This window comes from Palaemon carinicauda, chromosome 38 (assembly GCF_036898095.1).
Source record: "Palaemon carinicauda isolate YSFRI2023 chromosome 38, ASM3689809v2, whole genome shotgun sequence".
Classification (NCBI taxonomy): Eukaryota; Metazoa; Arthropoda; class Malacostraca; order Decapoda; family Palaemonidae; genus Palaemon; species Palaemon carinicauda.
This window is the reverse complement of record NC_090762.1, coordinates 28,940,611-28,948,969: the sequence shown is the minus strand read 5'-3', so window position 1 is coordinate 28,948,969 and position 8,359 is coordinate 28,940,611.

Genomic DNA, 8,359 nt, shown 5'->3' with positions numbered 1-8,359 from the left:
GCATTTTGTTTTCCCACCAGAATTTTTTTTTTCTTTTTACGTCAGTTAATTAGGCCTATGCTTGAGTAAATGGTGATTTTGGCCTCATTTTATTCAAGATAATAATACCCCGTAACAATATCGTATTTGTATGGAGTTTATGGAAGTCATACAATCCGTGAATAAGACATTACTGGGAGGACATGCCTGGCAATATATACGAATGCAAGTGGATTGTGTTTATTAAATTGTGTAGTAATTAGTTTAAAGGTTTTAATGCCACTCTTAAATGACAAAGGCAGGGGATAGTGACATTGCTCTATCAAGCAGGACAATGTCCTTGAGACTGACCATATATGCATATGATCAGCGCCCAAGCCCCTCTCCACCTAAGGTAGGACAAAGGAAAGCCAGGCAATGGCTGCTGATGGCTCAGCAGATAGACCTATAGGCTCCCCCTCAGACCCCCTAACTTTAGCTCACAAGGATGATGAGGTTGCAGCGACTAAAGGAACTAACGAGTTTGAAAGGAACTCGAACCCCAGTCTGGCGATCACTAGACAGGGACGTTAGAACACGATCTCGTTAATTGAAAGCGGTACTTGAGATTGGCCAGACAGAAATAACATATTAAGGTTACTTTAATTTACTGTTAGCTAATGGTTACTTGCAAGTACATATTTCAACTGGGGTCACGAGGGTTAAGGAAGAGGAGAAATCCAATATATCTATCTAATGTACTTATTGGTTATTGATAAATTACTTATTTATTAGTTGCCATATGGTGTTAATATGCTTGTGATATTAAGTGTTTTTGTTTGACATGGTTATTGTATTGTACTGTAGTGAGTAATTGAAGCCTTTTGATATTGATCCTTACTTTGTCATCATACATTAATCTATTAAATTGCATTATAGAAACTCCATTTGATCAAATGTATTTGGCACTACGACAGCACCGTAGGCTAAAGCATTAGCTGCAGCTGCTGCTACTCCTCCTCTGGACCTCCGCTCCCGTTTCTTTTTTCATTTCTTGCTTTGCGTCTTCTTCTAAACCCTCACTTCATAGTGTAACCGATGTGTTTTCCATAGTTGTAGTTGGGCCTATACCCTATAACCCGGATTCATGAATCCAGAAACAATCTCAAATATTTGAGATCGTAGATAACCGCTAACGATTCCATCCTTTCATCGAATGAAATCGGTTCAGTCAATTATCTATATATCTATCTATCTATCTATCTATCTATCTACCTATGGCTTTCCCTCATTCCTCGGCCCAACAGTTTCAAACCCTCCACTATCTTGGATGTAATTCCGCTTTGCGTTAATTAATTTTATTTGATTTTTTTCTCCAGTTATAAGATTTGCTTAAGCAGTGTTAGCCTTTTGGTCATTTTTTATGTTTATAGATGGATAGATATTAAGTATAATTATAACCATTTGAACATTTAATTATAAGTTTTCTATGGTATTCGTTTTTATGTCCAGGTGTTTTTCAGTACATTTAAATATACACGGGTCGATTGTAAAAAGTAAATCAATTGTCAATATTGAGCCTGGATGTGCAATCTAGACCAATTTCAGTAGTTCAAACCAAGGTTGGTCAAGTTAAAAGGTCAATTTTCTGCCTTGGAAATCAGCTTAACGTTAATAAGTAGCCTGAACCAAAAGTATTACAATTATTCTATCGACAGAACAGAAGTAATTGATATCGATGATCTTTCAAGGTGGGTAAGATAGCAATAAAAAGGACTAGTCACTTTGGAAAGTTAGAAGTTTGGGGAAATAATTGATATCTGTGTGTATGTATGTATGTATGTATGTATCACGATCTAGGAGTAGGAGATGATCAATGGAGAAGTATTGAATTAAAAGCTCAAGAAAGAGAAGTCTGGCGAAATCTAACCGAGGCCCTTTGCGTCAATAGGCGTAGGAGGAGGAGACCTTGATACAGTGTGTCCTCAGCATTCTTGAATTTTCCCGAGTACGGTTCTGCCAGTTTGACAGCCAATTATCAGATTATCGGCTCCCTACCCATGTAGTATCTATTATATCTATATGTTATACATTTATTATGCATTTTCGACTTTTACATACCATCTACATTGGGTAAAAATCTAACTGTGTTTGTTGCCTTACGAACCCATTCAACATTTCGGAACTGTGTAATTCTGATTCACCAAAGTTTCATCCAGCCTTTAGCAGGTAGCAGGTTGACCAAGGCACCACTAGAGAGTTATGGGACCTTATGAATGGCCAGAAAGTACTGCATCGGACCCTTTTCTGGTTAAGCCTCATTTTTCCTTTGCATACTACGCATACGCACATTCTCCTCGTTCCTCATATACCTGACAACACTAAGGTAACCGAAAATTTCTTCTTTTCACTTGGTAAGGGTAGAAGATAAGGTCTAGCTATGGTAAGCAGCTCTTCTAGGAGAAAGACACTCCAATATCAAACCATCATTCTTTAGTCTTGGATAGTGGCATAGTCCTCTGCCCTTAAGTTTACCACTGTCTAGAGTTCTCTGCTTGTGGGTGCACTCAGCCACATTTTTCTATCTTTCCTTATTTCCCGTACTCAATGGCCCATTTTCCTTTCTCTAATTCTTCGTAGTCGTTGCTGTATCGAGTTCTCACTTTTCTTCTGTTAGGTCGTTGTGATATCCCCCCCCCCCTTTTTTTTATATCCATCCATCTTATTTTCCTCTGTCTTCTTAGCTCATATATTTGCGTCAGTCTTACCCATTGTGTTATGCTATCCTAGCCACACCCTCCGTCCAAAACTGGTCCTAGTTTCATTCACTCATGATAATCGTATTTATTATGTATAAACCGAGAATGTTGCACGAAATTTGATATAGCTTTCCCTTTTTCTTAGATGGAGCTTGATTACTTGGGTTCATGTGAAACTGAATCCAGTTTCCTTGCATGCAGCTAGTCCTATTACACGGATAATAGACCATGAAATACGTAGTGATTTTGTCGGGATTCATGTTAAGGGATGTGTGTTATTTTGTCAGCCTTTGACGAGCAAATGATCAGAATAAGATTGCTTTAAACCGAAATAAAAGAAAATAAGAGAGGATTATCTGAAAGAAAAAACCATTCGCAGCGGGTGGCAGGGTGGAGCTTCAGATGCAGTTTGGCGAGAAAGGGGGCGAGGTTAGGGTGGGTGAAGGATGTGAGTTAGGGGAGAGGGAAGGGGAGGGGACAATGCTAGTTTATTGGTCGAGTTTGTTTAGGTTAGAGATGCAAAAGCTTAGACAAGTATGGAGAATTTATTTTATAGCCGGCGTTCAAGTGTTGGACTGGTTTCAAATAGTAACCGTCCTTTTTCAACTATACTGTACTCAATTTTTTTTAATGAGGCGTATTTGCACTGACTCGCAGCGGCGCCCTTTTAGCTCGGAAAAGTATTCTGCTATCTGATTGGTTAGAATTATCTTGTCCAACCAATCAGCGATCAGGAAACTTTTCCGAGCTTAAAGGGCAACCCAGCGAGTCTGTGCAAATCTGCCTCACTAAAAAAAATTGACTACCGCAGAGAACACTACTGGTTTGGTTGGCATTCCGTCCGAGAAATTATGCTGATTTGATACACGTTTCGTCTGATGAAAATTGGTATATCCCAATTGATACTGAATTTCTCTTTTCCTTAGCCAAATCATATAATGATTTGTCAGTCAGTGCCAAGAATTATAAAGCGACCAATTCTCTAAGCAGAATTAATCGACAGGGATGCTTATGGAATACACGTTATTTGTGTGTGTGTGTGTGTGAGAGAGAGAGAGAGAGAGAGAGAGAGAGAGAGAGAGAGAGAGAGAGAGAGAGAGAGAGACTTTTAAGTCCTATTTTATGTTTAATTGAATTAATGTTACTAATAGTAATTTACATTCTCTCATCTTTTAAGTACTATTTGATATGTTTAATTGAATTAATGTTACTAATAATGATTTACACTCTCTCTCTCTCTCTCTCTCTCTCTCTCTCTCTCTCTCTCTCTCTCTCTCATTAATATTAATCCGCACAGGTTTAGAAATGTTATCGATTAAAAGGATGGGTTTATTCCACCAAATATTGGCTTGACAGATTATTTTCTGTTTTTACCCGTTTTTCCAATAGGTTATATCGACCGTCTTATCGTAGATTTGTTTTTTGGTTATAAAATGCTGTATTATAAGTACAGTATTTTCTTTAGAATTATCATCATCATCATCATCATCTACGCCTATATGACTCAAAGGGTCAAGTTAGATTTCGCCAGTCGTCTCTATTTTGAGCTTTTAAATCAATACTTCTCCATTCATCATCTACTGAAGTTACTAAACGTTTCCCAGTCCTCAGCCATGTAGGCCTGGGTTGTTCTCATGGTCCTCAGCCATCTAGGCCTGGGTCTTCCTGTAGGCCTGGGATTTTAGAATACTCAAGATATATGAATCTGTTTAAATGAATGATTGCTGTTATTTAACATAAGTCTAGCCTGCTGTAGGTTGCGTGGAAGTCAGCGGTTTTGGGATGCAATCCCTCTGTTGGCTTGTGTTTCCTTTGCTATCTTTTGATAAAGAAATATACATTGATGCGCTTCAGTTTATACAGACTTTAACATATCAATCAGATTATTATTATTATTATTATTATTATTATTATTATTATTATTATTATTATTATTATTAAGCTACAATCCTAGTTGGAAAAGTAGGATGCTATAAGCCTAGGGGCCCCAACAGGGAAAATAGCCCAGTGAGGAAAGGAAGCAACGGAAAATAAAATATTTCAAAAGCATTAACATTAAAATAAATATCTCCTAAATAAACTATAAATACTTTAACAAAACAAGAGGAAGAGAAATAAGATAGAATAGTGTGCCCGAGTGTACCCTCAAGCAAGAGAACTCTAATCCAAGGCAGTGGAAGACCATGGTACAGAGGCTATGACACTACCCAAGACTAGAGGTTATATATTTAGTGTTGGTATAAAAGTTAAGGGTGTTGCATTTCTATTTTTTTAATAAAAAACTAGAAAATTCACATAGGGTGTATTCTATGTACGCCACTTTGCTAGGATTAAACTCGTTTTTTTTAATGTGGCACATTTGCACTGATTCGCAGGGTTGCCCTTTTAGCTCGGAAAAGTTCCTACTAAGCTGATTTGTTAGAATTTTTATGTCCAACTAATCAGCTTGTAGGAAACATTTCCGAGCTAAAAGGGCATCCCTGTGAATACAAATGCGCTTCAATAAAAAATGAGTAAATCTGCGTATTTGCAGTGATCCTTATCTTTAAAGTTTGTTGGAAAAAAAAATGGTACATCAGCTAAATATCTGCCTCTGTAACCTCATGTGTTGAGATACAGGATAGAAAGGTCAAATGGAATATGCATAACAAAATATGAAACCAACTCAAACCAGTTAAAGACAAAATGCATTAATGCTGCTAAGTGACGAGTATCATTATAAGTCGAAGTATTTATAGCTGGTAATAATGGGGGTATTACTTGCTTAATGGCTAAAACTCATCGTATTACTAAGTTTAAACGTAGAGATGTATTGCCTGCAGGAGGCTAATCTTTGATCTCTCTCTCTCTCTCTCTCTCTCTCTCTCTCTCTCTCTCTCAGGATTAATTATCAGAAAGTACCAGCTGATATCCTCGTGCGTTTAATATTCGATATTTCCATTATCACTAATGCCTTGGCTGACCTCGAGGAGCCGTTTGGTTGGCTACGCAATTAAATCGAACGGTTCTTTCCCACGAAATACAACCTTGGCGATGGTCCTTTTAAAAGGAAAGACATCTGTGAATCAATGTAAAGAAATGCTGTTCGGTGAAAGTACGAGAGAGAGAGAGAGAGAGAGAGAGAGAGAGAGAGAGAGGTTTGATACTAGAAGTGTGAACAAATTCTTGGTAAGTGTGTGCATGAGAGGACTTGATTAGTATAGAAAATGATTACTAAAAGTGTACGGGAGATGAAATCATTACCAAGTGTGCGTAGGAGATGAAGATGAGCAGGACTAGTTCAGGAGAGTAGTTGCTAAATGTGTGAGAGAGAGAGAGAGAGAGAGAGAGAGAGAGAGAGAGAGAGAGAGAGAGAGCCGGGGGGGGGTGACAATGACACTTTTTAAGACCTGGCAAATGTGAAATAATGAGTAAAAATGTAAAAATATGTATCTCAAATGTGAAGCATTATTTATTCGACTCATCCTCCTCCTATTTTCCTGCTTTCACTCAAGACCGTTGCATCAGGGGATAGACTGTTCAGATAATGCTCTCTCTCTCTCTCTCTCTCTCTCTCTCTCTCTCTCTCTCTCTAGGACCTTGTAGCTACTAATCATTACGCCTCCCTTCGACTGCAATGATTAATTGTTATTCATACGTTGATACGATAATTTATGAATTTCCATTCATGAGATGTTGATTATAAGATGATTATACGTTGGTGTTTGTTGTGTACCCGGTCATTTGCATACGTTGTTAAGCAGAATCGGTTGGGAAAGAAGAGAAATTGCAGCATTGCTTACGAGTGTTAATAAAATATGTTTTATTTATTGTATTTCTTAGGTGATTAGACAATTTGGGGATTATTCTCTCTCTCTCTCTCTCTCTCTCTCTCTCTCTCTCTCTCTCTCTGCTACGCCACAATAACCCTGAGCTCTAGTAAGGACATGGTACCCGAACTTTGGACAGTAGTTCCAAGGTCAAACATACCTTGAACTCCATCAAGGTCACGATATATATATATATATATATATATATATATATATATATATATATATATATATATATATATATAATGATTAGGGCAGTCTTCCGTGGGGCGACCCCCACCTTTTATCTCTAGGCAGAAATTTGTTTTCAAATGATAAATATTCGTTTTTTTCTATTTTGATTCTCATTGTATCAAGATTATGACCACAACCGGTTTTAGGGAGTTGGTCGTTTGCTTCTTCTATCTTCAACTTTGGACGTGACAATCAAGATGTTGATTCGTCTTGTACGCCTCCCCTTAAAGAGGTTTTTAACTATTAAATTCTGATTTACGATGTAGGTGACAAAGAAGTGCCAGGATGTATATAATCTAGTAGGCCTATGTAAGTTTCTAAGTTATAGAATATCGTTTCGAGTCGGGTATATTGTCCCAGTATTTTGTTCTTGTAGAAGTTTGAGTATTTCTTTTCACTGTCTTTCAGGAAAGACCGAAATCGCCACTTGGACATTACGTAGTATTGTATAGACCTTGAGTAAAGTATATAGACCTAGCGGTGGTATAGACAGGTCTTGCATCTTTTGGTTTTATTAGAAAAATAGATATTGTTTTACACGTGTTGATTTCTTGAAAATATCATGTATTAGACATAATTATAATTGACTACCGTGAGATTTCACATTGCTCTACATAGATTGAAAGTGCACATCCAAAACTTATTCTTCATGACAAAAATGAATACAATTCTTATCTATGTTCGTTTATAGAGGCATATGAATGTGATTTCAACATATTTAAAATAACTATTATTGCAATGATATTGAAAAATGATACACCATGACCGCACACACTTTTTTTCATTGTTTATTTTGCGAAGACCGGTAGTATGACAGCTGATTTAGCCTGAAGTAAAGATAACGATAGAATAACAGCGAAGGTTGACCGGAGTGCATTCAAGATAGCTCATGTGATTTTATTAAATTTGGGGAATTTTTTATCATTATTTTTTTTTTTTTTTTTTTTTCAGATTATATGTTCCGTATAGTTTTATATCATCATAATCATCTCCATCCCCTTCTACGCCTATTGACGCAAAGTGACTCTGTTTGATTTCGCCAGTCGTCTGTATCTTGAGCTTTTAAATCAATACTTCTCCATTCTTCCTCATATACTTCACGCTTCATAGTCCTCAACCATGTAGGCCTGGGTCTTCCAACTCTTCTTGTGCTTTGTGGAGCCTAGTTAAAAGTTTGATGAACTATATAATAAAGAGCAAGTGTCTGAATATATATATATATATATATATATATATGTAGGTATATATATATATATATATGTATGTAGGTATATATATATATATATATATATATATTTATATAGCCGTTACTATAATGTAGAACGAAATACTCAGACATATCCTCCCACTTGCGTCTGTTTATGGTCTTTCTGTGCCAGTCCACGCATGCAGACTTTCTTAGTTTGTTAATCCATTGTCTATAGGGAGCCATTTTGTTAATCTTAATGTCCATCTATTGTCGTTCGTTTTTATTACGTGTCCTGCCCATGTCCATATCCTTTTCTTACACGTTATTAGAAAGAAAGCTTCAAGATTCTGATGCTTAATTTCATACTGGCAGGACCATCTCATTAAATACTTTTCGGTTTAGAGAAAGCG